Consider the following 21,332-nt stretch of genomic DNA (forward strand, 5'->3'; position numbering starts at 1 on the left):
TGTCAAAAGCTTTTTCTGCATCTACTGAGACGATCGTATTGTTTTTATTCCTTAATTTGTTAATGTGGTGTATCACATTGATTGATTTGCGTATATTGAAGAATCCTTGTATACCTGGGATAAATCCCACTTGATCATGGTGTATGGTCCTTTTAGTGTGTTGCTGGAGTCTGTTTGTTAGTATTTTGTTCAGGATTTTTGCATCTATGTTCATCTGTGATATTTGTCTATAATTTTCTTTTTTTGTGATTCTTTTCTGGTTTTGGTATCAGGGTGATGGTGGCTTCATAGAATGAATTTGGGAGTGTTTCTCCCTCTCCAATTTTTTGGAAGAGTTTGAGAAGGATAGGTGTTAGCTCTTCTCTAAATGTTCAATAGAATTCACCTGTGAAGCCATCTGGTCCTGGACTTCTGTTTGTTGGAAGATTTTTAATTATGGTTTCAATTTCATTACTTGTGATAGGTCTGTTTATATTTTCTAATTCTTCCTGGTTCAGTCTTGGAAAATTGTACCTTTCCAAGAATTTGTCCATTTCTTCGTGGCTGTCCATTTTATTGGCATATAGTTGTTTTTAGTAGTCTCTTAAAATACTTAGTATTTCTGCGGTGTCAGTTGTGATTTCTCCTTTTTCATTTCTAATTTTATTAATTTGCGTCCTCTCCCTTTTTTTCTTAATGAGTCTAGCTAAGGGTTTATCAATTTTGTTTATCTTCTCAAAGAACCAGCTTTTAGTTTTATTGATCTTGGCAGTTGTTATCTTCGTTTCTATTTCATTCATTTCTGCTCTGATTTTTATGATTTCTTTCCTTCTACTGATTTTGGGTTTTCTTTGTTCTTCTTTCTCTAGTTGTTTTAAGTGTAGGGTTAGATTGTTTATTTGAGATTTTTCTTGTTTCTTGATGTGAGATTGAATTGCTATAAACTTCCCTCTTGGAACTGCTTTTGCTGCATCCCATAGGTTTTGGGTTGTCATGTTTTCGTTGTCATTTGTTTCTATGTATTTTTACATTTCTTCTTTGATTTCTTCAGTGATCTCTTGGTTATTTAGTAGCGCACTGTTTAGTCTCTATGTATTTGTGTTTTTTACAGTTTTTTTTCCTATAATTGATTTCCAATCTCAGAGCGTTGTGGTCAGAAAGATGCTTGATACAATTTCAGTTTCCTTAAATTTTCCAAGGCTTGCTTTGTGACCCAAGATGTGATCTATCCTGGAGAATGTTCCATGTACACTTGAGAAGAAAGTGTATTCTGCCACTTTTGGGTGGAATATTCTATATATATCAATTAAATCTATCTGGTCTATTGTGTCATTTAAAGCTTGTGTTTCCTTATTTATTTTCTGTTTGGATGATCTGTCCATTGATGTAAGTGGTGTGTTAAAGTCCCCTACTATTATTGTGTTACTGTCGATTTCTCCTTTCATGGTTGTTAGCATTTGCCTTATGTATTCAGGTGCTCCTATGCTGGGTGCATAAACACTTTAAATTGTTATATCTTCTTCTTGGATTGATCCTTTGATCATTATGTCGTGTCCTTCTTTGTCTCTTGTAATATTCTTTATTTTAAAGTCTAATTTTATTGGATACGAGTATTGCTACTCCAGCTTTCTTTTGATTTCCATTTGTATGGAATATCTTTTTCCATCCTTTCACCTTCATTCTGTATATGTCCCTAGGTCTGAAATGGGTCTCTTGTAGACAGCATATATATGTGTCTTGTTTTTGTACCCATTCAGCCAGTCTGTGTCTTTTGGTTGGGACATTTAATCCATTTACATTCAAGGTTATTATCGATATGTATGTTCCTATTATCATTTTCTTAATTGTTTTGGGTTTGTTTTTGTGGGTCTTTTTCTTCTCTTGTGTTTCCCACCTAGAGAGCTTTCTTTAGCATTTGCTGTAAAGCTGGTTTGGTGGTGCTGAATTCTCTTAGCTTTTGCTTGTCTGAAAAGCTTTTGATTTCTCTGTCGAACCTGAATGAGATCCTTGCTGGGTAGAGTAATCTTGGCAGTAGGTTTTAAGTATATCCTGCCACTCCCTTCTGGCCTGCAGAGTTTCTGCTGAAAAATCAGCTGATAACATTATGAGGATTCCTTTGTATGTGATTTTTTGTTTTTCCCTTGTTGCTTTTAATATTTTTTCTTTGAATTTAATTTTTGTTCGTTTGATTAATATGTGTCTGGTGTGTTTTTCTTAGGGTTTATCCTGTATGGACTCTGTGCTTCCTGGACTTGGGTGACAATTTCCTTTCCCATGTTAGGGAAGTTTTTGACTATAATCTCTTCAAATATTTTCTCACACCCTTTCTTTTTCTCTTCTTCTTCTGGGACCTCTATAATTCGAATGTTGGTGCATTTAGTGTTATCCCAGAAGTCTCTGAGATTGTCTTCAATTCTTTTTTTTTTTTTTTAATTATTAGCACCTTTTTAAAAATTATTATTTATTTATTTTTTTTTTTTTTGGCTGTGTTGGGTCTTCGTTTCTGTGCGAGGGCTTCCTCTAGTTACGGCAAGCGGGGGCCACTCTTCATCGCAGTGTGCGGGCCTCTCACTATCATGGCCTCTCTTGTTGCGGAGCACAGGCTCCAGATGCGCAGGCTCAGTATTTGTGGCTCACGGGCCTAATTGCTCCGTGGCATGTGGGATCCTCCCAGACCAGGGCTCGAACCCGTGTCCCCTGCATTAGCAGGCAGATTCTCAACCACTGCGCCACCAGGGAAGCCCGTCTTCAATTCTTTTCATTCTTTTTTCTTTATTCTGCTCCTCGGCAGGTATTTCCACCATTTTGTCTTCCAGCTCACTTATTCGTTCTTCTGCCTCAGTTATTCTGTTATTGATTCCTTCTAGTGTATTTTTCATTTCAGTTATTGTGTCGTTCATGTCTGTTTGTTCTTTGTTTGTTTGTTCTTTAGTTCTTCTAGATCTTTGTTAAACATTTCTTGTACTTTCTCAATCCATGCCTCCATTCTATTTCCAAGATTCTGGATCATCTTTACTCTCAATACTCTGAATTCTTTTTCAGGTAGATTACCTATTTCCTCTTCATTTATTTGATCTGTAGGTTTTTACCTTGCTCCTTCATCTGTGACATATTTTTCCCCCCTTTTTTTTTTTTTTTTTTTGATGAGTAGGATTGTGTTCCTGTCTTACTGATTGTCTGGCCTGAGGCTTCCAACACTGGAGTTTGTAGACTGTTGGGTAGAGCTGGGTATTGGTGCTGAGATGAGGAACTCCATGAGACCTCACTCCAATGAATATTCCCTGGGGTCTGAGGTTCTCTGTTAGTCCAGTGGTTCCACCATGGAGCTCCCACAGCAGGAGCTTCGGCCCTACCCCCATCGGTTCACTTGGGGGTTCCTCTTGTCTCCTTGGGTGTCAGAGTCCCCCACCAGCATCCGGCAGGTGCCCTAGTTGTGGGGAGATGCTAATTCAGTGTCTTCCCTCACTGACGTCTTGACTCCGCCCTGATATGAGTTACGTTTTAAGGGAAACATTGTTTTTTTTTATAGTTTTACTACCTAAGAGTGCATCTCTAAATAATATACTTCATTTCACCTGTTTTTGAACTTGATGAATAGAATTATAATGAATGCTTTCTTTAGAATTTTACTCCTTTGGTCAAAATTATATTTGTAAGTTTTATCCACATTGTTGTATGACACAGCTCATCCATTTTTAATGTTGCATATTTTAAGAATATACCTTACTTTATCCATTTTACTGCTGACGAACATTTGAATTGTCTTCATTATTTGGTTATTATGTCCCTATGAACATTCTTGAACCTGTATGCTTTTACATGTATGCATAAGGTTCTGTATGGTGTAGACCCATGAGTGAATTTGCTGTATCATAGGGTTTGTATATTTTAAACTTTACTAGAAAGTACCAAACTGTTTTCCAAAATAGTTACATTAATTTGTACTCCCACAAGCAAAGGTAGAGAGTTCTTGGCATACCACACTTTATTAACATTTGGAGTTGTTAGTTTTTAAAATGTTTGTCTACCTGGTGGCAATGTTTGACATTTTGATATGAATTTGCATTTCCCTGATTATTAATGAGTTGAACACCACTGTATATGGTCATTGGCTATTTAGAGTTTCTCTTTTGTGTGGTGCCTATCAATGGCTTTTGCATTATTTTATCTTGGGTTATATTTTTTAGATCTTAATCTGCAGAGGGTTTTTTTTCATCTCATATAGTCTATTTATGAGTTGTTTGTCAATTATATGCATTGCAGATATCTTCTCCTCTTCTGTGACTTATATTCACTCTCTTTATGGGGTCTTAATTTTAAAATAAAATCTTAATTTTGTGTGAGCAATGTTCAATGTTTAAGAAATCTTTCCCTATCCTGAGGTCATGAAGGTATTCTATTTTTTTCTAAAAATTGTATTTCACTTCCATTTCCAGCCAAAATGGGATAACAGGGAATGGATTTACCCTCCTGTCCAAAAGAACAGAGAAACTGAACAAAATATATAAAACAATCACTGTCAAAATATTAACATCAGGCCATGAAGGACAGTGATTCCCAAGAGGTCAAAAGCAAATGAGATGAACTTTTTAATTGTTCCAGCCTACTGCCATGAGGCAGCTTCCAGGACACAGCACAAGGAGGAGGAAACCACATGGAGACCAGCAGACTCCCTGAATTGAGGAGATAGAGCCAAAATTCTGGGGAGTCCAAGGCAGCTAAAGTTTGCAGAACAGGGGACTCAAGAGAGAGTTAAATAGAGAAAGAACTCCAGAGATTTGCAGAGGCCCCTAGAGTTTTCAGCACAGTGCTGCTCAGTATATGTGTATGAATCACCCCCATTTCTCCTTCCCTGAGGAAATCAATGATTCTAGTTCCTTACATACCCTTTCAGAGATATTCCATGCATATATATCCCCCCTTTCCTCAAGTGTTATATGATATGCACTGTTATGCACCTTAGTTTTTTTAACTTAAAATATAGCTTAGAAATGTTCCATATCTGTAAATAAAGAGCTTTCTCAAATTTTTAAACAACTTTATTATCTAATCATTAATTTAAGCAGTTCTCTATTGTTGGCCACTTAAAATGTTTCAACTCTTTTGTCATTATACATAATCGTGCAATTTCATACATATATCCTTTTGCAAATTCTAGTGAATATTTAGTGATATGCTGGGGCAGGCTCATCGGGGCTTGCAAGAGCCAATTATTAAAATTTCAGGAATTTCAAGAGCTTGATTGACGTCAGGAGAATAGCTTGAAATTGACCATGGTGGAAGTATTCACACCATTAAAATTGGCAAAGTCTACAAGTAAAAGGACCCCATTTCCTTTTGGCTGGTGCGGGGGTGGGGGTGGAGAGTTGGTCAGCTTCCACTGAATTCAATTCATTCCCAATAGTGGTATTGCTGGATCAAAGGGTATGTGCATTTGCAATCTTGATATATATAGCCAAATTGCCCTTCAAACATTTTTACTAGCAACATATTCCTAGAATCTCATCAACAGTGTTATCAAAATTATTGATTTTTGCCAATTTGATGGGTGTAATTGGTTTCTCAATGAGGTTGTAATATATCACTTATTATTGAAAATTAACATCTTTTTGTATGTTGTTTTAAATTTTTTTAATAAAAAATCTCTATTCATATCCTTTGCCTATTTTCCACTTCAGATTGTGGGTTTTTTTGGGTTTTTTTACAAAGCCTCCTATTATTTTAAGGAGATTAGCCCTATTCTGGGATATGAGTTGTTCCTATCTTTTCTCCAGAACATCATGTGCTATTTAAATTTGTTATGGTTGTTTTTGCAATGCAGATTAATCTAAATGTTTTACATAACTAAATTAATCAACATTTTCTCTTATGGCTTTTTTTTATAACAGTTTTATTGAAAAATAATTTACAAATCATGAAATTCATCTTTTTACAGTGAACAATTCAACAGTCCGTAGTATATTCACAGAGTTGTGCAACAATCATCACTATCTAATTCCAGAACATTTTCATCACCCCAAAAGAAACCCATTCTTTTTGGTATGGATTTCTTGTTGTGGTTTTGATTTGCATTTCCCAGACAGCTTATGATGTTAAGCAACTTTTTATGAGTTTATGGGCCACTTGTATATCTTCTTTGGAGATATGGCTTTTTAAATCCTTTGCCCATTTTCAATTTAGGTTATTTATGTTTTTACTGTTGCATTCTAAGAATTCTTTGTGTATTCTGGATACAAGTCCCTATCAGATACATAGTGTACAAATATTCTCTCTCATGCTGTGGGTTGGCTTTTCAATCTCTTGATGGTGACCTTTGAAGCACAAAAGTTGTTAACTTTGATGAGGTCCAATTTATTCTTTTGTCACTGGGCTTTTGGTGTCATTTTGCTATCAAGGTCACAAAGATTTACTCTCATTTTTTTCTTCTAAGAGTTTTCTAGTTAGCTCTTACACTTAAGTCTCTGATCTATTTTGAATTATTCTGTATTTGATGTGAGGTAGGGGGGTCCAACTTCATTCTTTTGTATGTAGAAATCCAGTTTCTGAGCACTATATGTTGAAAAGACTATTCTTTCACCATTGAATGGTCTTGGCATCCTTGTGGAAAATCAACTGACCATAAATGTTTATTTCTGTACTCTCAGTTTTATTCCACTGAATTATATATCTATCCTTATGCTTGTATTACACTGTCTTAATTACTGCAGCTGGGTTTTAAGTTTTGAAGTAAGGAAGTGTGAGTCTTCAAACTTTGCTATTCTTTTTCAAGATTTTTTTTTTCTTTGCTATTCTGGGTCTCTTGAATTTCCATATGTGTTTTAAGATCAGCTTGTCAAATCCTGCAAAAAAGCCACCTGAAATTTTGATAAGGACTGCATCGAATCTGTAGATCAATTTAGGGAATATTGTAATTTAAAAATATTAAGTCATCCGATGTAGGAACATGAGATGTTTTGCCATTTATTTGTCTTTAACTTCTTTCAACGTCTTATAGTTTTCAGTTACAGTCTTGCACTTCTTTTGTTAAATTTATTTCTAAGTATTTTATTCTTTTTGGTGCAATTACAAGTGGAGTTGTTTTCTTAATTTCACTTTTGCATTATTCATCGCTGTGTTGATTTTTTATGTTGATCTGGTATCCTGCCACCTTGCTGAGCTTAGTTAATTCTAATAGTTTTTTTTTTTATTATTAGTTCTAATAGTTATTATGATTCCTTAGGATTTTTTATACTAGATCATGTCATCTGCTAATAGAGACAGTTTTACATCTTACCTTCCAGTCTGGATGCCTTATATTTCTTTCTCTTGTCTAGCTGACTTGGCTAGAACCTCCAGTACAATATTGAATAGAAGCAGTGAGAGTGAACATCCTTGACTTTTTTCTGATTTTAGGGGGAAAACAATCAGTCTTTCACTAGGTTAGCTGTGAATTTTTCATAGATGACTTTTATCAGTTTGATTAAGTTCTTTTCCGAGTTTCTCAGGTTTTTTTTGTTTGTTTGTTTGTTTACCATGAAAAGGTATTGGATTTTGTCAATGCTTTTTCTGGTTCATTGAGGTGAACATGCGATTTTGTCCTTTCTTCTATTAATACAGTGTGTTACATTGATTGATTTTAGATGTTAAGCCAATCTTAACAGTGTGATAAATCTAGATTTGTCATGGTGAATAATCCTTTTCACATATGGCTGAATTTTGTTTGCTAGTATTTTGTTGAGGATTTTTACATCTATATTCTAAAGGGATATTCATTTGTAGTTTTCTTTTCTTGTAATGTCTATCAAATTTTGATATAAGTGAAGAAGTATTCCTCCTATTTTTGGAAGAGTCTATAATGGATTAATATTATTTCTTCTTTGAATGTTTGATAGAATTCATCAGTAAAGCTCTCTGGGCCTGGGATTATTTGTGGGAAGTTTTAAAATTACCAATTCAATCTTTTCACTTGTTATAGGTCTATTGAGATATTCTGTTGCTTCTCGAGTCAGTTTTGGTAGTTTGTGTCTTTCTAGGAATTGTCCAGTTTCATCTAGTTAATGCAATTTTTTGGCATATAGTTGTACACAGTATTCTCTTATAATCCTTTTTATTCCTATGAGATCTGTAGTGGTGCTCTTATGGTTTTTGCATTGTAAAAGGCTTCCTTACTCTGAGAGTACTAAAAATTCTCCCATTTTTTTCTTTTAGTATTTTTATGTTTTCATTTCCCACATTTAAATATTTAGTACATCTAGAATTTATTTTGGTACAAATTATATGGTGGGGATATAATTTTATTTTTCTTCAGATAGCTATGTAGTCATCCTAACACCATTTACCAAATAATCAAATGTGGGCTTATCATATCCTGAATCCTTGATTTATTTTTGTCCATTGCTAGACTTTAATTTATTTATTTTATTTATTTTTATTTTTGGCTGTGTTGGGTCTTCGTTTCTGTGCGAGGGCTTTCTCTAGTTGCAGCAAGCGGGGGCCACTCTTCATCGCGGTGCGCGGGCCTCTCACCGCCGCGGCCTCTCCTGTTGCGGAGCACAGGCTCCAGACGCGCAGGCTCAGTAGTTGTGGCTCACAGGCCTAGCCGCTCCGCGGCATGTGGGATCTTCCCAGACCGGGGCACGAACCCGTGTCCGCTGCATTGGCAGGCGGATTCCCAACCACTGCGCCACCAGGGAAGCCCCCATTGCTAGACTTTACATTCTGTTCCATATTCATGTCTGACTTGTCATATCATGTTGTCTTAACTATCATAGCTTTATAACAAATTTTCACATCTGGCAAGGCTCATTATTCTTCCTTTGAAAAATTATCCTAGCTATATTTGCTTATATATACATAGTTTTCCTACATGAACTATAAAGTTAGCTTTTGAAATTTTACTAAGTTCCAGTTAATCCTTAAATTAAGACACTTGAATTGACACTTTTATGATATTGAAACAACCTATCCGAGAACATGGTATGCCCTTCTATTTCTTCATGTCTTTTTCTGTGTCCTTAAGTGTTTTGAAGTTTTCTTTAGGTGCATCTTGCATAAATTTTGTTTGGTTTATCTTGAAGAGTTTTAGCTTTCTTCTTACTATTGCAAATGGGGCTTTTGTTAAATTATATCTTCTATCTAGGTGGTTTTTACATATGAATATGACTAAATTTTATATTTCATTTTATAACAAGTTGATAAACTGAATTCTCTCATTGATTATTTGCAGTAGTTTTTCTATTGCTTCCCTTATTGTTTTCCAGGTGTAGAATCACAGTATCTACAAATAATTATTTTACCTCCTGCTTTTCAATGTTTCACGTTTATAATTTCTTTCTCATATGTAGTTGCATTGTTTAATATCACCAGAATATTGTTAAATAATGATACTAACATTTTATATTGAGAGGTAGTAGAAGTGTAATGGTTAAGAACATGAACTCTGAAGTCTGGATGACAAGGTTGGAATCCAATCTATATAACTTGTTAAATGTATAAACACAATGGGCATCAATTTTTTTCATTTCAAAAATTGGGTTGACAATAACCTATCTGATAAGGTTGTTTTGAGGATTATATGAACAATATATATAAAGTGCTTACAACAGTGCCTGGCATATAGTAAGTACTATATAAGTGTTTATTATTGCATTATTATATCTGTATATAGTAAGTATGTTCTTGTTTAAAATTGTCTGTGGGAATTTGGATATGTAACTGGTGTTAAATGTTTAAGAGAAACATAATTGGTTAAATATGTGAATTATTGGGACATTAATCAAAAACAAATAAAAGTGATTGTCTTCAACTTTATGTAAAATTACTGGAGTTATAAATAAAATCCTCCTTCTTTGCCCTGAGCCACATCCTTAGCCTTTCCTACAGTTTAGTCATATGAGCCAGTACATACTCCTTTCTAAATGAGCCACTGCACACAAGGCTTTCTCTCACTGGCAAACCCTGTTTGATTCAAGTTTACCCATGTAAACGTATATCAGAAAGTTCTTCAGCGTATCACACAAGGTTAGGAAAATTAGACATTAACCCTCCTTGTTCTGTTTTCCTGTCCCCTTCCCATTGCCTATCAAGGAGGTCATCTTTATCAGGGTTCACCTCCACCCTGCACTCGCAGGCACACCAACTGACTATTGGGTAACAGTGAAATCCTAAACTATTTTAAGTTTGTTGCAACAGCATCACATTTATATTCAAGAGTGCCAGTGGTTCTCAGACCTGTACTGAATAAAGTCCAAATGTGCTGTTTCTTTCATTCAAATTCTTTCATCAGTCTGGCCCTGATCTAATTTGACATTCACCTCCTATAACTCCGGACATGGCCCCTTTCCTCTGGCCAGAGTGGTCTCTCCACTCTCCCCCATAAGCACCATTGTCATTTATGACTTTCTGCCTTAGCTTATTCTGTGTTTTCTGCTTTGAGTTTCCTTCTCCTTATTCCATACCTGCCAAATGCCCTTATTTTAGGGTCTTGCTCAAGTCCTACTTTATCCAGGTAGCCTCCACTGCTCATGCTCACCTTCCCAGGAACTCCCCCAGCTCTTACTGTCTGGGCCACATTTTGGGTACTGATACGCTGAACTGCAATGTATTGTACTAAAGTCTAAAATATGTGCTAGATTTGTCTCTCAAATAAGACAATAAATTTCTGGAGAATAGGGATATACTGCTCAGTACCTGACATGCCGCAAGGCACATAGAGGCTCTCATCAAATACGGTTAAATGGGGACTTCCCTGGTGGTCCAGTGGTGAAGAATCTACCTTCCAACGAGGGGACACAGGTTCGATCCCTGGTTGGGGAACTAAGATCCCACATGCTGCGGGGCAACTATGCCCGTGTGCTACAACAAAAGAAACCACAACGAAGATCCAGCATGTCGCAACTAAGACCTGACACAGCGAAAAATAAATAAATAAAATTTTAAAATATTTTAAAAAAATTGTTTTAAATACTGTTGAATCATTGTCAAATGAGTGCCTTAGTGACTGAATGAACGAATGAACAAGGGTACACATAAATACATGTACAAGTGAATGAAGGAATTATGCCCAAGGCCCCACCACGTGGAGGCTTGTCAGAGACAAAACCAGAAAGGTCAAAGCCAGCAAGTGACTCATGATGTTCAAAGCCCATGGCAGGGGCAGAAGATGGGGCTGGAACACCTGGAGAGAGAGTCTGAGTCCAGCTCCTTTCCCTGTGTCAGAAGAGTGCTGTCTGGTGCCCTAGCTATACAGAGCTCACTCTCTATTACAATGCCAGGCAAGAGTAAGTACAAACTGAATTATTTCCCTATTAGTATCTGTTTATACTCCTATATCCTTCCTGAAGAAGAGGGTCTTTGTCTGAGATTCCCACATGGCCCTCACACAGCCGTCTGGACTCGATGAACTATACCTTCGTAAACAGTTCTTCCAACGAAGGAAGGAAAATTAAGGGATTCCTTCCTTCAAATAGAATGACCGATAAAATGATCACGTCTTCCCTCTGGCCTAATAATTCCCATTAAGACCTCATAAGCACAGCAAGAAGTGTGTGGTCCATTTTCTTTTTAATAGGAAATGCCAGCACACGTCTGTGGGCTGGCAGAATGCACTCATATCTCACACCAGAGTGACGCCACGACATTCTAAATGAAGTCCGTTGAGTGTAATAATGGTGTGGAGAAATCTAAGTATAAAACATTATGTGATCTAATCAACCCAGAGGAAAGAAGCAGAAACTTGGCCAGTCCTAGCAAAGCCCCAAATAATCTGAAAGAACACACAAATGAATTTTGAACTCCGTGGCTTTCATGAATTCCACATGAAATACAGAGTTTGGAATTAACATAAGCTCCATCAGCTCCTGGAACAATGGGAGAAATTTTCATTTATTAAACACACCAAATTCACAGATTTCTGAGTCAAAACTGAGCAAATACACACACTCAGGAGAGAAACCCTGGACAGTTGAATGTTATGGTACTGGGGTGGAGTGAGGAATATGGTAGGCCAGGGTAGATGGAGGTCTAATGAGGAAAGAAAACAGTGGGGACAAAGAACAGAGAACTCCTCTCACTTCTCTGAAAGAATAGCATGCCAGGGTGGGGAAATTAAGTTAGGGGTTTTCTGGGAAACTTCATTGTACCTGCCATTTCAATCGCTTCCCCTTAAGAAGTAGATGTAACATAGAGGTGTTATCATCTGAAACCAGTGCACTGGCCACTGCTAATTTGACCAGGAATGGAAGACTGACGCCATCACAGCTATTTATACATGACTAAGGTAGCCTCATCACAGTCTCTGCCCAGAGGCACATTCTGTGTTAGAGGGGGGTTGGCTGACCAATGAGATCATTTCTCTTGGGTAGCGTGAATTTCAATTAGAATCTTGGGTCTCCAAGAGCAGGTTCTTTGGAAGAAGACAGAAAGAAGCTAAGTCCTTCCACAGCAGCAAAGTAGAGAAGTGAGGAATAGAAAGATGCCAGCCGTTGAAGGAACAATGTGATCCCTTCTCTAAAGTTGGTTTGTTTCTTGAAGGACAGCACAGCTGTAGTGGGGCTGGGCTCTTTAAGGCATTCTGAGTGAGTTTCCTTCTTTTACACCTGAAGTACCAACACACATATTCAGAATTATTCCCTGCCTGGGGTCTTTGGGGTGCACAGAGGCTGTTCAAGCATTTCTTGTGCTTATTTTGCCTTCAGATGAAAAGATGCAGCCCCACCACCTAAACAGTGTGTCCTGTACTTGTGTTGGGCATCTAAATTCCTTGGGCAAAAGAGTAAGAGTGTCTGATCCCAGGTAGCAGTGGCTGGCACATAGTAGGACTTCAACAGATGTTTGTTCAATGAACAAATGTTGGATAAATAAACTCCCCTATAATCCCTCTCTCTTTCTCTCTATTAGGGTCAAGAAAATGTAACTCAGTCCTGCTGTCTTGCTAGATGTTGAGCTGTGAAAGGTAAGTCTGCAAGCAGGGCAGACAGAAGATGTGTCTCAGAGAAGCTGCTGATTTCCACCTCGGACAGGTCAGTTGTCTGAGGTTTTTAAATGTCCTGCACAGATACAGACACAGAGATCTGGGGTCAGGTTCGGGGGAAAGGCCAGGTTGGGCTGGACAAGCTTCCTCCTTTTCCTCTCTTCCCTCTCTCCACTTCCCTCTTACTCTTGCCCCCTCTCCTTCTTCTTCTAACATTCTTGCTCTTGAGCCAAGAAAAGGAAACTTGATCTCATCAAAGACAAAGTCACATCTACTCTCCATTCCATCAGATACCTTACAACTCTTCTTTTTAAATTCTGGAAATAAGACTTTCCTTGGGAAATCCTAAATGCCTGCCGAAGTCTTTAAAAGACCTCATCCCCTTCTCCTCTCCTCCTTGTCACCTGTCCTCTGGCCACACCGGTCTCTTCACTGTTCCTCAAACAGGCATCCTCCCAACTCAGGGCCTTTGCACTTGCTCTTTCCCCTGCCTGGAATGCTTTTTTCCCTAGATAGCCTCATGGTACAACACTTCTTCCCTTTCAGGCCTTTATGAAAATGTCACCTTCACAGTGAGGCCTGCCTTGATTTCTTCCTTCCTTGCTCCATTTTTCTCCATGGGGTGTATCTTCATTTTGGATAGAGTGTGTTTAATTTACTTATCCTGTTTAGTGTCTGTCTCCCATAATTGAATGTAAGCTTCTTGAGGGCCAGAATATCTACCCGTTTTGTTTCCTATTCTTACCCAGCACCAAGAACAGTGCCTTCTCTCAAGAAACACTTGTGGAATTTTGAATGGATGTGCAACGTCGTGAGGTGCAGGTGTCCCAGAGCTGCATCTCCCATTATGCCCTGCCATGTCCCCAGCGAGCGACTCTGCACTCAGGCACCACTCAGCCCACCACCAGGTGGGAACAGCAGGTGCCACTGGGTAATCACAGAATGGCTACACAGTGTCGAGGGTCACATGCAGGACCTCGAGTGACTCAGTGCAAGTGACTGCATCTGTACCACTGAAATGAGATCAAAACTGAGTGGAGAGTTTGTCCACTTAGATTAAGTGATCAGCTACATTCCAAAGGCTTAGCAATACCATTCCATACAGATTTTGTAAAATGTGGCAGAGAGGTAAGTGGTAGCAATGACAGAAGACATCATCATTTGGTGTTTGAATCCTCATGAAGTCTCACAGGATCAAGGAGAGAAGCTAGACAGATGAAAGACCAAAAGTGAACCCCACCACTTCAATGTCACCATCTTGCTTACCATGAGGAAAATGAGAGGAAGGAAGTTAGATAACTTATTTGATTTTCTACGGACTGACATACTTCATCTCCACCTCTTTGTCTGGATTGAAACGCAATATACATTATATAATGTTCAGGATATCCCTTTATCACCAAAATTTATGGTGGGCAAAAGGAGAGAGATTTAAGAAAGAAAAATAATTGTTAGTATTCTCTAGACAACTAGATAAGTTAGGAGACAGTTTTCTAGGAACAATTACCCCCCAAAACTAGAATTTGAAATGGTTGAAGTGTGCCTGCTTGAAAAGTCCAAAGTTGTGAGTATTGAAAGCTTAGATTGAGGCAAGTTGGTTTTAATGATCCATATTTTGTCCTAGAATTGGTTCACAAATGACCCGTAATTTCTCTTCATGGAGCACATCTGTACTCTTCATGGAGCGTGAACTTCATTAGACTATTTTCTTTCCATAAGAACCAGGGCAATTTTACAAGACAGCAGGGCAGTGTGCCCGTCCGGCACGGAATCTGAGCAGTAATCTCGTCTGCTGTGTGTCAAGGCAGCTCCTCTACACATTTATGAGGTGCTGTACATCTGAATATGTACCTGGGTTCTAGAAGATTCAGATTATGATTAACTGGCAGCTCACACGCTCTTTGTTATAAGGTTCACAGAGCAGCAATAGCTATTAGATGGAGGGATGAATCACAGGCTAACATATTAGCAGAGGTACCAGCAGAGGCTACAAGACAGTAACAGGAACGAATGTGTAATTCCATGTGGCTTTGAAAAGGAAATGGACTTTTCTCCAATCTCATAAAAAGAGCTGTGCAAACAGAGCTTCAAGACAAGGCCCCTGGCCCTGCCCCCCACCCCATTTTTTACCACCAGACTGTGGCACTCAAGACTCTTCCCATATGGATATTCCAGTGATGTTTAACTCTTGATCATGCCTTGGCAAGAGCACAGAAGTAGTGATTCTGTGAGAAGTCAAAGGGGGAGTTGTGCTGGGTTGAATAGTGTCCCATGAAATTCATGGCCACTTGAAAGCTCACAATGTGATCTTATTTGTAAAGGAGGTCTTTGCAGATGTAAGTATTTAAGTTAAGATAAGGTCATATTGGATTAGAGTGGGTCCTAAATCCAATGACTGGTGTCCCTATAAGAAGGCCATGTGGAGACGATGACGCACAGAAAGACGGCCATAGGAAGATGGAGCCAGAGATTGGAGTTATGCTGCCAGAAGTCAAGAAACACCAGGAGCCACCAGAAGCTGGAAGAAGCAGGAAGGATTCTCCCCTAGAGCCCTTGAAGGGAGCATGACCCAGCTGACACCTTGATTTCAGATTTCTGGGCCCTGAACCATGAAAGGATACATTTCTATGGTTTTAAGCCATCCAGTTTGTGGTACTTTGTCAGAGCAACCTGAGGAAACTAATACAGGGGTCATGAAAAGAATCATGGTTAAAAACAATAGGTATCAGTTGAAAGAATGAACGAGAGGGTATGGAGAAAAGGGAACCTTCTTACACCGTTGGGGGGAATGTAAATTGGTGCAGCCACTATGGAAAACAGTATGGAGGTTCCTTACAAAACTAAAAATAGAACTACCATACTATCATGCAATCCCATTCCTGGGCATATATCCAGAGAAAACTCTAATTCGAAAAGATACATGCACCCCACAGAAAAAGAAAAACAAATACCGTATGCTAACACATATATATGGAATCTAAAAAAAAAAAATGGTTCTGAAGAACCTACGGACAGCACAGGAATAAAGACACAGATGTAGAGAATGGCCTTGGGGACACGGGGAGGGGGAAGGGTAAGCTGGGACGAAGTGAGAGAGTGGCATGGATATATATACACTACCAAATGTAAAATAGATAGCTAGTGGGAAGCAGCTGCATAGCACAGGGAGATCAGCTCAGTGCTTTGTGACCACCTAGAGGGGTAGGATAGGGAGGGTGGGAGGGAGATGCAAGAGGGAGGGGATATGGGGATATATGTATATGTATAGCTGATTCACTTTGTCATACAGCAGAAACTAACACACCATTGTAAAGCAATTATACTCCAATAAAGATGTTAAAAAAAAGAAAAGATACATGCACCCCAATATCCACTGCAGCACTATTTACAACAGCCAAGACATGGAAGCAACTTAAATGTCCATTGACAGATGAATGGATAAAGAAGATGTGGTACATACATAAAATGCAATATTACTCAGCCATAAAAAAGAATGAAATAATGCCATTTGCAGCATCATGGATGGACCTAGAGATTATCACACTAAGTGAATAAGTCAGACAGATGAAAACAAATACCATTTGATATCACTTATATGTAGAATCTAAAAAAAAGATACAAATGAACTTAGTTATAAAACAGAAATAGGGCTTCCCTGGTGGCACAGTGGTTGAGAATCTGCCTGCCAATGCAGGGGACACGGGTTGGAGCCCTGGTCTGGGAAGATCCCACATGCCGCGGAGCAACTAGGCCCGTGAGCCACAATTACTGAGCCTGCGCGTCTGGAGCCTGTGCCCCGCAACAAGAGAGGCCGCAATAATGAGAGGCCCGCGCACCGCGACAAAGAGTGGCCCCCACTTGCCGCAACTAGAGAAAGCCCTCGCACAGAAACGAAGACCCAACACAGCCATAAATAAATAAATAAATAAAACCCAAAAGTTAAAAAAGCAAACAAACAAACAAACCCACTTTGAAACCTCCGAAAATTTGCAAGAATAGTAACAACATATGTTCTTCCCCTAAATGCTCCATATAACATTTAAAAAAAAAAAAAAAAAAAACCAGAAATAGACTCACAGCCATTGAAAACAAACTTATGGTGACCAAAGGGGAAAGTGGGGGGAGGGATAAATTAGGAATTTGGCATTAACAAGATTAACAAGATACACACTACTATATATAAAATAGATAAATATAAAATAGATAAATAACAAGGTCCTACTATATAGCACAGGGAACTCTATTCAATATGTTGTAGTGACCTATAATGGAAAAGAGACTGAAAAAGAATATATATGTATATATATAATGAATCGCTTTGCTGTACACCTGAAACATTGTAAATCAACTGTACTTCAATAAAAAAATTTTAAAAAAAGAATGAATGAATGACAGTGGGATGACTGTGTCCCATCTCCCCTGCTGCAGGGAAGCCCCTGAAGTAGACCCAGGCACTTAAGATGAAGGACCATTCCAAGTGGCTCCTGCCCGCACCAGAGGTTGTGAGTTAGGGGATGGGAAGGAGGAGTTCCCTGGGCCCTCCATGCCTGTTTTGGGGGTGGAACAAGTTCTCTGGGGTCTCAGAAAAGAGGTCCAAGTCTAAAGTCTTTGAACCCACTCACAAAAACCACAGTGTGAAGCATACAGACCTGGGTTTGAATTCCTACACAATGGGTGAAATTACTGTGGCACTTTGGGCAAGTGCTTACAGTCTTTGAGTACTAGTTTCTCTTGTCTGAAAAACAGGCCTAAGAAAACATTGAACTCTTACTATCCAAATATTTCCCATAAAGCTTGCAAAATTCACTCTCCAAATTGCAAAACTGCTTTAAGTAGAATGACTATATATCTCACTTGATAGTTCCAGATAGTTCCAGTTTCAGCTATTAACCCAACATAGTTATTAACAGTTCTTCTTTTACTCACAAAAACTTGACCCTGAATTATATGATCACCCAAGTTTTGAGGAATTCTCATGGAGAAAAAGTTAAGTTGTACACCTGAGCCACAGTCATAATCTCAGCCTTTTGCCTAGAGGGTTGCATTTTGTGATATTTGCATTCATTTTGTATCTTTAACATATATGTGTATTGTTTATTTTCATTGTAGTTCATTTCAGTGTAGAATGAAAATATAGTCGGTATGTAATACTGGACAGTATTTTGTATCAAACACAAAACACCCACTGATGTGTTTAATAATTAGATGATTGGTGTTCTTTAGGCTTTATATGAGGCAGAAATCCTTGATGGATTGTTATCTAGACGTTTAAGATGTTCTGTGATATTAGGAGCAAACTAATTGCATTTTTTGGGTAAGCCTGGAATTCATTACTTTTTTAGATTTAAGAAAATAAAATATAGTCTCGCTCATTCCAAAATTCCTCTATCTGGCACATTTTCAGGAGCAAATTAAATTGATAATGAGGCATACTTACCTCATTGGGTTGTGAAAACGAACCTTACATAGAGAGTAGGAATTTCAGCTACCAAGCTCAGGGCAAGGATACTCACTTCCTTTATTTATATTTTAAGTGCTCACTTAGGCTGGGTGACAGAAAGTTAATGTCACTTGGGGGGAGCTTCCAGCCTTCCCTAGGACTACAACAGGAAGTTCTGGGGTGCTCCTGTCATGCCAGGGCACGGGGTTGGGAGCCCACCGGGGCCACACAGTCAGCTGGGGCTTTTCTTGCGCCTGCATGTGGCTCTTTAACCTCTCTTGCCGGTGTCCTGCTGTTGCTGGGCCCACTTGGGGTGCAGGAGATGCAGGGCATGGCCTTCCGTCATCCCTGCCTCCACCCCCACTGTTAGTTCCCAAGTGCTGCTGCAACAAATGACCGCAAACTCTGGCTTAAAACAATGAGAAAGTATTACCTTACAGTTCTGGAGGTCAGAAGTCCGAAATGGGTCTGATGAGCAAAATCAAGGTGTCAGCAGGGTTGGTTCTTCCTAGAAGCTCTAGGGGAGAATCCGTTTTCTCGCTTTTGCCAACCTCTGGAGGCCGTGGGCACTCCTCGACTTGCAGCCTTTACCTCCATCTTCAAAGCCGGCAGTGCAAGATCATCACAACATCTTCACTGATTCTGCTCACCTGCCTCCCTCTCGTAAGGATCTTGTGATTACATTGCACCCACCAGGATAATTTTCCCCATCTCAAGGTCCTTAACTTAATCTTACCTGCAATGTCCCTTTTTGCTATGTAAGGTAACATATTCACAGGTACTGGGATTAGAATGTGGACATTTGGGGGGGCCGTTATTCAACCTAGCACATCCAACATGATTGTTCCCTCCTTGGGGCCTCCCAGGCTCTCCTGGAAAGCAGGGGATGGGCCCCTCTGCTCTGGGACCCATACTCCTCTCTGTGTTCGTGCCCATGTACCCACCCTAGCTCTCCTCATCCCCACGCCAGCCCAGGAGGATCTTTCTTCAAGTTCGGGGGTAAAAGGAAAGCCCCTCCCTCACCCAACCATTTTGTTCAAACCCAGAATCTCCTATGCTCCCCTAACTATTCGGGCTTTCAGAGCACATACAAAAAGTAACTTATAGTGTGTGTCTGCTTTTTTGGCCAGTCACCTCCTTCTCCTGAGATTAGGGAGCAGAGTCAACCATTTGATTAAAAGGGGGGGGAGGTAAAAGGGGGAAATATGAGAAAAGTCTGTAAATTAATATCTCAAAGTATTATCCAGTCATATTTGCAGAAGAACCGAGGCTCCTGCGAGGGGTAAACACTGAGGAGTGTCAGGGAGGGGCCCCAGAGAAAACCTGCCAGAAGTCTGGCTCCCAAGCCTCTCCCTCCCTCTGGTGTCTTCTCGCCCTTATTTCTACTGCAGTCACCACCTCACTTGGCTCTTTGAGCTGCTTCCCCTTCAAAACATTGGCCCAAATCTGCCCAGAGCCTCTGCCCATGTTCTCCTTAGCACACCTGAGACAGGCTGGCACTTCTACAAAGAGCTGCACTCAGTACCAAGACAGACAAAAAAGCACACAAAATGCAAACAGCATAAAAAGTATCATGACTCCCTCGGGCAACTGTCTGACCGTGAAAATACCCTTGTAGCAGCCAAGAGGTCCAGCCACATATGAAGAATGTCTGGCTTTCTCCCTTCACCCCCACTGCCACCCCATCCTGACCTTTCACTCCAGAGCGGGCGCCCCATTATCCCCTGACACAGGGCAGCAAGCCAGGCAACTTCTCCTCTTCCTGATCCAAGTTAAATAGAAGCCCATGTTCCCAAGTCTGCCATCCACCCTGGTTCACCCTCTGAAGGGCACCCCAGTCTGAGGACAGCACCATGGTGACTGACAAATGGATGGTCTCAGTCTTCATGTTAGGTTATCAACTCCATCACCTGTGGAGAACTTCATATCTTATTCATAGGAAGGAATGACCCCGATCACATACACACACAGGAAAATATCTCAAGAACGCGTTAACTATTTTTTCCCTGCGTAAGGACACACTAATGGAGCAGGAAGGTAAATTTTCCAAGGGAGTAAAAGTGGAATTTTTTGGGGAAAAGAATGATTTATTATTATTTTTAAATACAGAAGCAACCCAAATTAAAAATGGGCGGGCTTCCCTGGTGGCGCAGTGGTTGAGAATCTGCCTGCCAATGCAGGGGACACGGGTTCGAGCCCTGGTCTGGGAAGATCCCACATGCCGCGGAGCAACTAGGCCCGTGAGCCACAACTACTGAGCCTGCGCGTCTGGAGCCTGTGCTCCACAGCAAGAGAGGCCACGATAGTGAGAGGCCCGCGCACCGCGATGAAGAGTGGCCCCCACTTGCCGCAACAAGAGAAAGCCCTCGCACAGAAACGAAGACCCAATGCAGCCATAAATTAAAAAAAAAAAAAAAAAAAAAAAATGGGCAAAGGACTCAACAAATTTCTCCAAAGAAGATATGTAAAGGGCCAATAAGCATATGAAAAGATGTTCAACATTATTAGTCATTAGGGAAATGCAAGTCGGAACTACAATGAGATACCACTTCACACTCACTAGGATGGCTATTATTTAAAAAAAAAACTAAAACAGAAAATAAAAAGTGTCAGCGAGGATGTGGATAAATTAGAACCTTCATACATTTCTGGTGGGAATATAAAATGGTACAGCTGCTGTGGAACACAGTTTGGCAGTTCCTCAAAAAGTTGAATATAGAATTATCATATGACCCAGCATTTCCACTCCTAGGTATGTACACAAGAGAATTCAAACATATGCTCACACAAAAACCTGAACATGAATGTTCATAGCAGCATTATTCATAATGGCCCCAAAATGGAAACAATCCAAATAGTCATTAACAATAATTAGCATTATTTGAACAGATGTCCAAATGTTCTCAGCACCACTGTTAACAAAAACCAAAAAGTGGAAACAATTCAAACAAACACCCATCAATG

General features: G+C 39.5%; 2 long non-coding RNA genes across 2 annotated transcripts in view; one reads left to right on the forward strand and one right to left on the reverse strand.

Annotated features, from left to right (window-relative positions):
- Positions 1-8,656: 8,656 nt before the first annotated feature.
- On the reverse strand, positions 8,657-17,071 carry LOC309658889. Its single transcript, XR_014262443.1, has 2 exons — positions 17,002-17,071; positions 8,657-16,578 (listed from the first exon to the last, which is right to left on the reverse strand). It is a non-coding gene; the product is annotated as an uncharacterized lncRNA (long non-coding RNA).
- A 3,563-nt stretch (positions 17,072-20,634) lies between these two features.
- Positions 20,635-21,332, forward strand: part of LOC309658894 — a 202,582-nt gene continuing 201,884 nt past the window's right edge. Inside the window, exon 1 of the long non-coding RNA XR_014262448.1 lies at positions 20,635-20,673. This is a non-coding gene — a long non-coding RNA (uncharacterized lncRNA). The remainder of the gene's footprint in view (positions 20,674-21,332) is intronic.

Source organism: Balaenoptera physalus (assembly GCF_965194825.1).
Source record: "Balaenoptera physalus genome assembly, chromosome: 3".
In the NCBI taxonomy this organism is placed as follows: Eukaryota; Metazoa; Chordata; class Mammalia; order Artiodactyla; family Balaenopteridae; genus Balaenoptera; species Balaenoptera physalus.